General features: G+C 36.4%; 1 non-coding gene and 1 pseudogene across 1 annotated transcript; both read left to right on the forward strand.

The window, feature by feature from the left end:
* Positions 1–679: 679 nt before the first annotated feature.
* LOC116133451 lies at positions 680–3,751 on the forward strand (annotated as a pseudogene).
* Positions 3,752–4,792: 1,041 nt separating this feature from the next.
* TRNAM-CAU lies at positions 4,793–4,876 on the forward strand. Its single transcript is given in 2 exon segments — positions 4,793–4,830; positions 4,841–4,876. It is a non-coding gene; the product is annotated as a tRNA-Met (tRNA).
* Positions 4,877–14,482: the final 9,606 nt, after the last annotated feature.

A 14,482-nucleotide genomic window follows, 5' to 3' on the forward strand; every position in this document is an offset into this window, starting at 1 on the left:
GAAGAAAAGAAAATAGAAACCTACGAGAATTTAAAAAAAAAAAAAAAAGGAGGAAACAGAGATATACAAGAAAATAATAGAAATTAGATACATGCTAGAAAATAACAAAAATTATAAACATGACAAATAGCACGAAAACTTAGCGATTTGTTGAGTAGAGAAAGAAACAAAAAGTTAAAATCTAGCAGAGAAGATAAATAAAATGATCAAAATAGCACAACCTTAGAAGGATTTAGAAAAATTTGAGAAGAATAGGAGACTGCTAAGTAGTATGCCTGAGAATAAAGAGAGAAAGCAAGCAGAAATTTAGTAGCAGTAAAGCAAAAATGGGGATAGTAGAGTAAGAGCATAGCTAGATTTGATTTACCTACTGAGCATTTATAGCTCACCCCGTTGCTTTCTTTATTTTTGCAGGTATTAGATTGTAGTGGTCGGGAGACATCAAACTGGCGAGAGGATTGCACACACTGTCTCAGTGAAGAAATTTAATGTAGATTTATATATGTGAGAAATAGTCATTTTGTAATAGTATGTTATAACTGGATTAAGGATAAAAATTTTAGACGAACATCCTTTTTAAGCTAGCAATTCTCTGGATTCTCTCTATATGATACTCAGTGAATACTTACATAACGAGACATTACATTTTTTGTATTTTCTCAATTTGCCATTTTTGTCAATGAAAAGCCCATCTCGGTATATATTGATAGAACCGAGGAGCTGCGAGAGTGATTTCGGATGCAGGGCAAACAGCAGCTCTAGTGCTGTTTCTATTCAGAAGTACAACCGAGATGGCTTTTTCCTTGACAAAAATGGCAAATTGAGAAGCTTTAATGTGGGTGGTGGGGTTGGCTCCCTTACTGTCAAATCTTCCCACCGGTAGCAGATTGAATGTTGCATCAGTAGTGATAGAAAATTATGCAAAACAGGCATGAAATGAAAGTGGCCTGTGCAGCTAGTGGTCCGAACATTCAGCAAAAAGTTTCATGCTATGCTTTTCGTGGTGGGTTTTCCACTAATTTGAGTAAGCCAAAACATTATCCTTAACTCTTAATTAGCAATGTATTTATGGTGCTTCTTCCATTGTAAAAGTAAAAACACATCACGTGACCTTGTATGGATGTTTGTTTCCCGGGAAAATCCTATGAGGGAGTCCATGCCTCAGCCCAGTGGGCATGAAGTGCTCTTCCTTTTAGGGATCCCTGGGCCAGCCCATCTTCATTTGTCTTCTCCGTCTCTAATCATAAGTTGCATTTTCTGTCTGTTTGTAATTTACGTGAACAGAAACAGAAAATACTTGAGTAAAAATATGGGCAGACACTCATTCACTCACCGTTTCTACTTAATTTATGGGGGCTACATGAAATACATATATCATCAGCACTTGTCATTGATGATGCAGTGGTACCCTCATTCTCATATTCATGGGTGCCCATAATTTCTAGACTGGGCAAGACCGGTGGGTGGGCTGGGTTGGGGTCGGGCAAAACGGGTACGGGTCTCACAGATACGAGCCCAAAACGAGTCGAGTTATAAGGATCTAAAATATTGGACCCGTATCTTACCCTATGCGAGTAAGAATAGATCCGCAGCACCCATTTTAATTTTTGCAGCTTATTAACTTTCATTAATTCTATCTTTCAATACTTATGTGTAAATATTAATAATAATACTATACTTAAAAAAAAATTATAATAATTTTCATACAATTGAGATGGTAAAAAATGAAATAAAAAGTCAAATTCATTATATTCATTCTTTTATTTATTTTCTACTATATCACTTTGTAAGTTTGTATAAATATTTTGATAAGATTTATTTATAAGTATAACATTGTTAAATTGGCACAAAATTTATTATCATTTACCTTTATTAACAGAAATTCGATTTTTTTTTTTTTTTTTACTTTTTTGTCTGTAAAGTCCATTGATTTTTCAACTGTGGTATTTATTTGACTTTTCGTTATCCCTCGGGAGGCGGCATAGATGAGACACTGTTTGACCTTCCTTCTGGACTTGGCTATAAAACTGCCTCAAGCTAAATCTCTCACAACATAAACATATTATCCTTTATTAGTGAGTATTTGAGAGCAAATGGGTTCCTGGCAACAACTGAAAAGCCGCATGCAGTTTGCATACCTTACCCGGCTCAAGGCCACATAAATCCCATGCTAAAACTAGCCAAAATTCTTCACCACAAAGGCTTTCATATCACCTTCGTTAACACTGAGCTCAATCATCAACGCCTTCTTAAATCTAGAGGCCCCGACTCTCTCACTGGCCTCCCATCTTTTCGATTCGAAACCATTCCCGATGGCCTCCCTCCCACAGATGTCGACGCCACTCAAGACATACCATCTCTATGTGACTCCACTAGCAAATATTGCTTACCTCATTTTAAAAACCTTCTTGGTAGGCTAAACGATCCCTCCTCTGATGTTCCACCGGTGAGTTGCATAGTTTCTGATGGAGCTATGAGCTTCACTCTTGATGTAGCCGAAGAGTTAGGCATTCCTGAAGTCCTTTTATGGACTACTAGTGCATGTGGTTTCATGGCGTATGTTCACTTTCGGCAACTCATTGAGAAGGGTTATACACCTCTCAAAGGTATATTAATTATAGTATCCTATATACTTTTCAACTTGGTATACATAGTCAAGAATGAATAATAAAATAAGATAAAACATAAAATTGCTTGTAATAATTCTAAAGCATTAACGAACTAGTTTGATCGTGCATCTTTTTTCAAATGTCAAATATAAATGATAAATGTTTCTTTGATTCGCAGATGAGAGCTACTTGACAAATGGGTACTTAGAAACGATTATAGATTGGATACCAGGCATGAAAGATATCCGGTCGAGAGATATCCCCACCTTTATCAGAACTACTGATCTTCATACTCTTATGATAGATTTTATTCTGTCGGAGACTGAAAGAGCTAAAAAGGCGTCTGCGATTATTTTGAACACGTTTCACGACTTGGAGAAGGATGTTTTAGATGCGTTTGCTTCAATGTTGCCACCTGTATAGTCCATCGGTCCCCTGCATCTTCAGATCAATCAGATCCTAGATAACGACACGAAGCAGATTGGATCAAATTTAATGGAAAGAAGAAACTGAATGTCTTTAGTGGCTAGACTCAAAAGAACCAAATTCAGTTGTTTACGTGAACTTTGGTAGCATTGCAGTCATGACGGCCGATCAACTAATTGAGTTTGCGTGGGGACTTGCGAATAGCAAGCAAACATTTTTGTGGGTCGTTAGGCCCGATCTTGTTGCTGGTGACACAGCAATTCTACCACCAGAGTTTTTGACAGAGACCAAAGAAAGGAGTATTTTAGCAAATTGGTGTCCTCAGGAACAAGTTTTAAGCCACACATCATTTGGTGGATTCTTGACCCATAGCGGGTGGAATCCTACGCTTGAAAGTATCGGTGGTGGAGTTCCCATGGTTTGCTGGCCCTTTTTCGCTGAACAACAAACAAATTGCCGATACAGTTGCAAAGAGTGGGGCATAGGCATGGAGATAGATAACGACGTGAAAAGAGATGAAGTTGAAATCCTTGTTCGAGAGTTGATGGAGGGAGAGAAAGGGAAAGAGATGAAAAAGAAAGCCACTGAATGGAAGAAGATGGCGAAACATGCCATTACTGCTCCTGCAGGATCATCTTACAGGAATCTGGACGAGGTTATCAACAAAGTGCTTCTGACTCCATGAAGTTAGACTTATTAAATGCGTCATGGATTGCCAACTTTAAATTTCTGCCTTCTTGTGATTCAAATCTCTGTATGTTTGGATTTAGTAATTAATATTTCTTATAATTAAATATTAATTACTAAATCCAAACATACAGAGATCGACGTTAAATAATAAAATTTATAATTAAATCCTGAAGATGGATAGCGTAAGATGAAATAAATAATTAATTATAGGGAAAGCAAGCCAAGCAGAAGTCTGAATTTGAGGTGTCTTGGATCCAGTTTCCGAATATAGAAATTAAATGTATTAATTGGAACCAACTATCCTTGTCATGACGCTTGCCCAGTTGCCACGTTAGGCTATTAACAATATTATTTTTCTATTAAAATATTGGAGTTTTCTGGATTCATTCAATGTGTCCTGGTTGAGTTCATTGACCAAATTAATAGTAATACAATATTAAATTAATTAGATTACATTTACATATCCATGCATCATGCATGATGGAGAGAAGGCTCCAAGTGAAGTGATTATAATTAGACATAATTCCAGTTCAAAAAAATATGTCTTTGATTGGAAAAAATAAAAGGCTCCAACCAACCAATGGGCCCATTTAATACAACCACAAAATCCATAGGCATTTGCTAAATCCTCGTGGGTTATTACCAGGAAAAAAGCCCAAATGGCGGAATCCACACTCATTTAATTGAACAATACAGAAATATTAATCAAGAATTCGACAACAAAACAAGTGGTAACCTTAGAGTCTACTCTGTATATAGCCTCACTTGATACTCTTTACTAACCCTATTCATGATTTCAAATTCAAGGGGTAGATTAAAATTCAATACTGTTTCATCAGAATGAAATCTAATCCCATCTAAATGAAGTCAGCCAAATTTATTTTATATGAATAAGTTAGTTTCAAACACTTATCTAGATATTTTATTTGTTTAATGGATATTTAAAAGCCTCCAAATTATCTCCATAAACATTACGGATTCATTTTTATTTTAAATTGAAATATCTTAATCAGTTGAATCCTGTTTTAGATTTTTTATTTAATTAAATTCTTAATATGTCAGCAAATGGGGTGGTGGCGCAGTTGGCTAGCGCGTAGGTCTCATAGCTTAGAGTGATCCTGAGGTCGAGAGTTCGAGCCTCTCTCACCCCACTCACCTTTTTGAATTAGTAGTTATGTTTTTTGACTTGGTTTTTCATTTCTGATTTTCTATTTGTTTATGTTAAAATATATGCAGTTTTGATTTTGTTCGTGTATATTTTCAAGCATTTTTTACTTTGTTCGTGTATGTTTTCAAGCATTTTTTACTTTGTTTCTTTTTGTTTATGTGAATATTCTTCGGGTAGTGTACTGTTAATTGAAAAGTTCTTTTTTCATGTTTATCAAATAATCCGTGTGTATAGTGGGTATATGGTTATCTTATGGTATGTGTACTTTCCAACTGTGTAAACTTCAATTTTCATAGTTACTGTTGCTTTATTTATACTGCTATGGTCTTTGTTCAAAAATGCATATGAAGTGATGTTTTCAAGTGTCTACAATAATGCAGGAAGAAATTTTTAATCTAGTACAAATTCTCATTTTTCATTTTTTGAAGTGTCAATAATGTATGTGTTATGTTTCATGTGTTTTACAAAGGATATATATAAAAAAATTAGCCTTGATAGTAGTAATAAGTGTTTTAGAGAGTTTCCTGCAGGTAAAATATACATCTGGAAATCGGAGTAACAATTTTGGGTAGCAGACATGAATGGGTTATGACCATTTCTTTGTGGATACAATGTGAAAGGTTTCAAGAAAGCTAGGATGACCCATTTTCTTTTCTTTTAGGTTCACATTTTTCTTAGTAGTTTTGTTACTTAAGGTTAAGAAGACCTGTAGTTGGGAGGTTTCCATTCCTTGTATGGAGTTTTTCACATGTTTTTAAAAGATTTCTATCGGATCATGAATTCTGTGGACCTTATTCTTCCTCTTATAATATTCTCCTGTCATCCCTAATTGATGATGTTAGAAGTCATATGTAGATGTTACAGTACTTTAATTTTTTGAATGGTACTATTGTTTTTTATTCTCTCAGTCATGTTCAATGCTTATTCTCTCAACAAGGCAGTAATATTCTCATTAATTACTCAAGAGCCTGTGGATATAAAGAGATGATGGAACATGCCCATGTGGCCAGGCTGAATTCAATTAAAGAGTATGGCTACATGTGAAAATTCATCTTCATACTGTTAGCAATTGCTGCATAACAATTCAAATTAAACAAAGTGATTCCAAATTTTAACTGGATTTATTAAAAAGATAATGTTTAGCTAAGAAGATAGGAATATGGGTACAGGCCATGGTAAGCTGTAATTGGACCGCGAAAAGACAAACATATTACTGCTAGATGGGGTGGTTGAATGGAGCTATCAGTCGTAAAAAGTCCAAAGATGTTTCTGAAACTGACTTGTTTAGGTATTGAAACTGTTTGAATTTTTAATTTGTTATCATTATCATTTAATTAGAATCCAATAATGGACAGTCGTTTTCTCTTATTGAACATCATTTGGTTACTTATTTGTGTCTTATATTTGAATTGGTCACTCTGGGTTCCAATGGGAAGAATCTATAATGGAGCCTCTTGCCTTCACATTGGCCTTATTGACTCCTGATTTTGACAAAATTGCCAAACACCAACTGATTAATGAGTGTGATGAGTGTAAGTTTAAGCATTTGATAAGAATTGAGAAGTTGAGTTAATGGATTTAATAATGCTCATAATTGAGTATCAGCAGATTTAACAAGGAAGAAAAGTTTGATCTGAATAGTGTTCCCAGTACACTTGTTCCTTTCATGCTTTAAAATAGTACTTTCGACTTGGACTCATCTTGTGCCCATGTAGAATTGATAAATCTGGCATTCTATGATTTTCACATCTTCATTTATGAGATTTTGGCTATTAGTTATCCACGACTGTCATCGCTCTTAATACTTCTTCCGTCATGAGTTTGATGTGATATATACATGATGCCAAATTCCCACCATTCCACTTGATGCCAAAATTTCAAGACCTTTTTATCCGGTTAAATTCATGTTCATGATGTTACTTGCTGTTGCTTCCATTGAGATGATCGGAATCCTTCAGTAAAATTATGTTAGTAATGGTAGTAACATTTTCTGATTCAGATCATTTCTATGATGCTGCTTTAATATGCAAATTGCTATGTTTAGTTGCGCATAAGAAGCAAGATGATGTGGATAGGTCACATGCACACTACATAATTGTCATAATATGAGAATGAAGAGGCATGGACTCTCTGCCTTGCCGCCTTTGCTTAAGTCACCAAAGATAGAATGAATGAAGCACCCACATTTAAACACATCACATGCAATATCAAACTGGAGGGACCTTACCTTTGATGACATTTTATTCTTGTGTAGTTGGAATTGTTTCAATCTTTTGCGTTGTAATGTGAAGTTGATCATCAAGAGTCTCTTAATCAATACTTGTCTTGATGAGACATGGTGGTGGGGTTGGCTCCCTTACTGTCAAATCTTCCCACCTGGTAGCAGATTGAATGTTGCATCAATAGTGATAGAAAATTATGCAAAACAGGTATGAAATGAAAGTGGCCTGTGCAGCTAGTGGTCCGACCATTCAGCAATAAGTTTCATGCTATGCTTTTCGTGGTGGGTTTTCCACTAATTTGAGTAAGCCAAAACATTATCCTTAGCTCTTCATTAGCAATGTAATTATGATGCTTCTTCCATTGCAAAAACACATCACGTGACCTTGTGTGGATGTTTGTTTCCCGGGAAAATCCTATAAGGGAGTCCATGCCTTAGCCCAGTGGGCATGAAGGATCCCTGGGCCAGCCCATCTTCATTTGTCTTCTCCGTCTCTAATCATAAGTTGCATTTTCTGTCTGTCTGTAATTTACATGAACAGAAACAGAAAATACTTGAATAAAAATATGGGCAGACACACTCAGTCACTCACCGTTTCTACTTAATTTATGGGGGCTACATAAAATACATCTATCATCAGCACTTGTCATTGATGATGCAATGGTACCCTCATTCTCATATTCATGGGTGCCCATAATTTCTAGACTGGGCAAGACCGGTGGGTGGGCTGGGTTGGGGTCGGGCAAAACGGGTACGGGTCTCACGAGAATGATCCCAAAACAAGTCAAGTTATACAGGTCCAAAATATTAGACCCGAATCCTACCCTATGCGGGTACGGACAGACCTGCAGTGTTTATTTTTTCTCTCTTCAATTTTCAATTTTTGTAATTACACTCCCAAAATTCTCGTGTTTTTCAATTTTTATAGTTAACCACCACAATTTTATACATTATTTTTTACGTGTTGTCATGTTTTGGCAACACCCAACACATCATTTGATAGGACAGGTCCTTGTTGTATATATAATATTGAAATATTATATTAATTATAATTTTTTTTATGTAATTATAATAGCTTTCAAATTCTTTTATTATGTACAATTGGGTTATGGTAATTTTTGTTAACTAAAAAGGAGTGTTTAAAATAAGTAATAGTGAACCACATGTAACAGTAAACAAGCGAACATTATTTCCAATCAATTCAGCTTTATCTGCACCTTCCTTCAACAATACAATACAATATACTAAATACATATACAACTTTATCTCAAACTATGACACATCCTTATTTTGCCCTCCATTTCCATTTTTAATAAATAAAAATATCTTCTAGTGGGTCATTGACTCATTGGCAAAGTCATGTCTCAACAAGCGTGTTCAATTTAGACTGAATTATACCAATAGTCCAATACTTGTACTAGAGCAAAACGAAAAACTAAAGAAGTAAAACAAATAGAACAACCCTAGAGCAAGCTGAAGAACAGAACTAGAGCAAGCTGACGAACAAGCTCTGCTTTCTACTAAGATCCTTTGAAACCATAAAACAAATAGAATTTTAGAAGGCAAAGCAAAAAAGCAACCCCAAAAATCACAAAGAGGGAAACAAAACGAGTCAACTAGTAATCAAGCATCAAAACACCCCAAAAATCATCAAAGTAAACCAACCTCCATAAAGTGAAACAAGAGTAATCAGCAAAAGACCAAAGAGTGAAACAAGAATAATAAGCAAAAGACCGAAGAGGGAAACATTTCTCGGGTAGTGTGAGAGAGGAGATGTCAACGGCAAAGGTGACGATGTGAGAGAGGAGAGTTGCGTTTGTGTGGGAGGGAGGACGGTCAGCGACGGTGTGATGATGTGAGAGAGGAGAGTTGCGCCTGTGTTAGAGCCTCGGAGGGAGGAGAGTCGAGATGAGTGTGAGTCTTTTAGGATTAGGGATTTCAATTTTCAAACTTTAATTCAATTTCTTTTTAATATATAAATAATAAACGGGCACCCGCGGGTTTCCCTGTCTAATCCGTATGAAATACGAGTCGGGTATGAATACAAAACACTAGACTTATACCTTATATTTTTTACCCGAGTATGGGTCGACCTGCGGGTCTGAACCCGTTTTGCCATGTCTAATAATTTCCCAACATTCATCTCTATTTTAAAAATCAATAAACTTTATTTTTATTTTGTAATATTGAATAGTCTTACTATTAATAGGACTTAAATGAACATATGTCATTGTCATAATGAGGCACTTTCTAACACCAGGCTGTTCCCAACCAATTTATAGCAAACTACAAACTCCGGCTGCCCTCTTTTGGTCCAAGTACTTTTTCTTCTTATAGCTATTAGCTAGTACCGTCACGGAACAACTCTTTAAAACACTTTTCATTCATTCCCATTTACATTTTGAATTTATGACCAGAGCAAAAATTTACTGTGGGGGCCTATTCCTTTCCAAACAGTTAGGTAAATCCATCTTAAACAGGAGATAATCACTATTATTTAACTAACACATTATAATTAATGAAGGTAAACATGGCATTACGTGTCACAAGATCCGCGTTGAATTGATGATTAAAATTTTAAACCTTAAACAGGCTAGCAGTTAGTTTCTGTTTGTGTGGTTTAAGTACTCTTTTTTTAATAAATTAAAATGAAATAAAGAGAATTATTATTAGCTCACGCAGTTAGAGTTTCTACTTTAGAAAAAGGATCCGAATCTATACAGCCAATGCTTAATTGTAAAGGATTTGACTTAGTGTCGGTGGACCAATGACTAATGTAACGAATAATTTGAAAGAGACGAAGGACCACCATGGGCCTGCCTCTACACGATTATTTTGCCGACAATTTGATTCTAGTTTACGCCACAATCATGCGCAAATTGCGTCCTTAATAGATATTATTATATCTATAAACTATTAAGCTTGTAGTTGGGATTAAAATTATAATACGCTGTTCATTAATGCTCGGGTCAAAAAGTTGGCAAAACACAGACCTAAAGTAACATTTTTTTTTTGTCGGGTTGTGAGCTGTGCAGCCCGTCTTGTAGATCCGTGTATTAATATTCCTTCAATTAATTTTACTTAATTAGAGGATACATTAGAGTCAACGGACGGATCAAGATCCACTTAGTGTTTGGTAAATGTGGAAAGAGAAGTGCGTCAACATTATTATTATTGTTACTTACTACATCCAGCTTGGATTAAAATAAAATCGTGAATTAGGTATGTTAATTAAACTTGTGACAGCGCCATTTCTTATTATAATAATGATAAAGCATAATTTTTTAATTAAATGTTATTAAAAATGCCTTTGAAGAAAATTTTACTAATGTACGGATAATTTTCATCTAAGTGGATGGGCCATTTCAGGTCTTATCTTGAAGTGAAAATAAAGATACAGTGATAAACCAGAAAAGGGTATGATGATTATTAAATTACATTTATTTCTATTTAAAAATTGGTAAACAAATAATTAAACTTCTGTTTTTAGTGATGCATACGCATTAATGGTACGTAATAGAGTCCATGAAAAAGCAACCCCACAGCCCACACCACAGGAGCAGCTTCTATATTAGAGAAGTCACTACGTATCATACAAAAGGGATAATGGATTTATAGATAAAAAGTAGGCAGAGCAAATTGTAGGGTAGGGAGATAAAGTGTTTGTTTGCCGAGTGGGTCATTTTCACCTTTCAAATACAAAATGAAATACTCACCATTCGTCTGCATTCCATCTCTCACATCACCATACGTCTTTGATGATTTCTTTTGTTCATAAACAAGTGTTCTAATCTCATCGTTTTATATAAAATATTTTTAATTAAATTTAAAATTGGGATTTGTTGGGATAATTATCAAGTTAGAAAAGGAATACGAGGACTCACGTAAGTCTACAAAATGACAAAAGATTGACTTGGAATGGAACCTTCTTCGTTGTGATCCCCAATTTGAAATAAATAAATAAAATTCACAACCTTCTAACCAAGTTTTCAGTCTTGGTGCCTACTGCCTTATAAAACAATATGGTGGGATAGCATTAGGTATTGAATCATCAATTACATCATTTTCAAACTTTTAATTTTCAATTGAATAAAATTACATCCTTCAAATGGCATCTACTTTATTGGTAAAATATGAATTTTGAAAGTTTGATTAATTGGCGGAGGAAAATCCATCATAATATCCGAGCACACTGTACTTCCCTGCCACGTGTTAATAGTGAAAAATCTTACTCACACTTCAAAGTGGTCCCGTGACAATGGACACGGTCCCACACAATACTAACCCAATCTCGTGAAAACACTGCCAATATATTTCAAATCCCGCGTTTACGCCACCACCGCATGCAAACAAACAAATCACGAGCCACCTTAAAACCCAATCTGATCCTCTGCTTTCAGTCTTAATCCTACACGTTGCACCTGCACTGACACGTCGCCATCTTTCATCACCGACACAGGAGCGCGGCTAGATGGGCCCATGTTCTAGGCTTAGTATTTCATAAACTTCGGTATACACAAATTAACAATCGCTCCCATCCCATGCGAATATGTATCATTCTCGAGCAGATCTCGTACTAATATTATAATTAGAGTTAACGACATGTGCCCACCCAAAAGATGGCTTATTGACAAATTCATACTCACCCTATGTTTAAATACCCTTTCAGCACCCAGAACACAATTTCTTTTAGTAATTTTCATTGTAAAGAAGGGTAAAATGGTCACAAGTTTATTATTAGTGAGGGCAGTATAGTCAACAAACATTTGGCTAAAATAAAAATTTTAAAATAACCCTCTACATTTCAAATTGTTATGCCTCAAAAATCAAGCCTATGTCAGCACAATTAATGTCTCTTTGTACCAGCTGCCAAGCCCATATCTCCAAAGATATTCTCACAAACTTTATCTCATTTCAAAAAGATGAATGGACGAAAGCCTTCCATGTGTCAAGACAACTTGCAAAACACTTATTACATTGAGTGCAAATGTTAATAAATGGGCACTCCTCTTCCCGAAGGAGGAGGCTGGGCTGAGATTGGAGCTTCATTTCTTTCTCTGTAAAAACACTGTATTTCTTCATCTTTATATACTTTACGGGCAAAATCATAGAAATAGTCAGAGATCAATAAAATAACAGTGGATGTAGGAGTCGCTTGTTGCATCCGAACCACTATAAAAACTTCCTCTTGCCAATCTTTCATTTATATTTTCTGCAAAATATATAATCTCAGCTCCATATTCAAATCTCATGGATCCATCACGTGTGATTCCTAAGTCCGCTTAGCGTTTCTCACGTGCGAGTCGTTGGCATCCAAAATCAAGCGTCAACAGTTTGGTGGCCCATGCAGGTCCGATTCTCAAACCTGCATCCAAGTTCCTTGATGACGTGCTCAGATCTCAAACCTGCGTCAGAATTCTCCAATCATGTGGCCAGATCGCCGATCGCACACGTTAGAATTCTCCAAACGCGTGGCTAGATCGCACACGTTAGAATTCTCCGATCACATGCATCAGAATTCTCCAAACGCGTGGCCAGATCGCAGATCGCATGCATCAGAGTTCTCCGATCGCAGATCGCACGCCTATGTCATTTTGATCCTCGGCTTCTGATCGCTGATCTTTAGCTTCAAATCACGTGTTCAGATCGCTGATCACACACTGAGATCGCTGATCTCTTGTGCTCTTAGGTAGAGCTTGTTACGTGCTCAAGTCGAGACCAAGTCGTGCTAGTTACGTGCTCAGATCGAGTCCAGGTCATGCTCGTTGTGTGCTTAGGTCGAGCCCAGGTCGTGCTCAGGTCGAGCCCAGATTGAGCTCGTTATGATCTCAGATTGAGTTCGTTATGATCTCAGATTGAGCTCGTTTTGCTCAGATTGAGCTCGTTTTGCTTGCTCCTACGTCTAAAGTCCAGCAAAAGGATTGTCTAAAGTCCAGCAGCTTCTACCAGATTTCAGTTCGAGCTCTTCAGTTCGAGACTGCAGCCATTCAGATCAAAGACTTTAGTTCTGAAGCGCGATTACGCACTTCAAAAACTGGGGGGCTTCTGTTATGCCTCAAAAGTCAAGCCTATGTCAGCACAATTAATGTCTCCTTGTACCAGCTGCCAAGCCCATATCTCCAAAGATATTCTCACAAATTTTATCTCATTTCAAAGAGATGAATGGACGAGAGCCTTCCATGTGTCAAAGCAACTTGCAAAACACTCATTACATTGAGTGCAAATGTGAATAAATAGGCACTCCTCTTCCCGAAGGAGGAGGCTGGGCTAAGATTAGAGCTTCATTTCTTTCTCTGTAAAAACACTGTATTTTTTCATCTTTATATGCTTTACGGGCAAAATCATAGAAATAGTCAGAGATCAATAAAATAACAGTGGATGTAGGAGTCGCTTGTTGCATCCGAACCACTATAAAAACTCCCTCTTGCCAATCTTTCATTTATATTTTCTGCAAAATATATAATCTCAGCTCCATATTCAAATCTCATGGATCAATCACGTGTGATTCCTAAGTCCGCTTAGCACTTCTCACGTGCGAGTCTTTGGCGTCCAAAATCAAGCGTCAACACAAATTTCTCACAAGCACCCCTGACCTTCCTCTATATCCCCTAGCCTCGTTCGTCTCCATTTTGGTCGGATCTAAGCATTTTCTCTGCGATTTTTCCCTCCTTCACAGCTGTCGGAACAATCAAGATCTAATCGGTTTCGGGTGCTGTTGGACATCACCACCACCACCACTAGCTTCCCCGATTCATCTCCAACAAAACCCATCCATCCCCCAGCCTCGTCCGCCTCCATTTTGGTCGGATTTGAGCGATTTTCCCTCTCTTGTGGCTGTTGGAAAAATCAAGATATATTGGGGTTTAAATGTAATTTATTAATGTATTTGTGTATCCAAATCTAAATGAAACTAGGAGTTTTTTAGTAAATCATTTTGTTTCCCATCAAAATCAATAAAAAACCTAATATTTGGGTAGTAAAATAGTATTTTAAAATTTTGAGGGTAAGAAAGGGTCAATGTGCCATTTTTTTGGGTAGGAACACGTCGTGAACTCATTATAATTATATTATCGTCTCTATTTTCCCGTCAATCCATGAACTAAATAATGTGTTATTGATTTCTGAAAAAAATATATTTAAAAAAATCTCAAAAGCACAGCTTTGGGGTTGCTTTTTTGTACGGTGAGTTGATGGAGTAATTTGATGAACCAAAGAAAATGTGGCACATAGTATGAGGAATGAGTATTCAGGACATCATGAGGATGAGCGTAAAGGAGCACAGCACAAGTAATGCTCCAAATGGAATAAGATTCTTCTCCTGCTTTTTCGACCCAATCTCTCAAAAGGGGTCCACATAATTTTATTAAT

This window comes from Pistacia vera, unplaced genomic scaffold (genome assembly GCF_008641045.1).
Source record: "Pistacia vera cultivar Batoury unplaced genomic scaffold, PisVer_v2 Contig27, whole genome shotgun sequence".
NCBI lineage: Eukaryota > Viridiplantae > Streptophyta > Magnoliopsida > Sapindales > Anacardiaceae > Pistacia > Pistacia vera.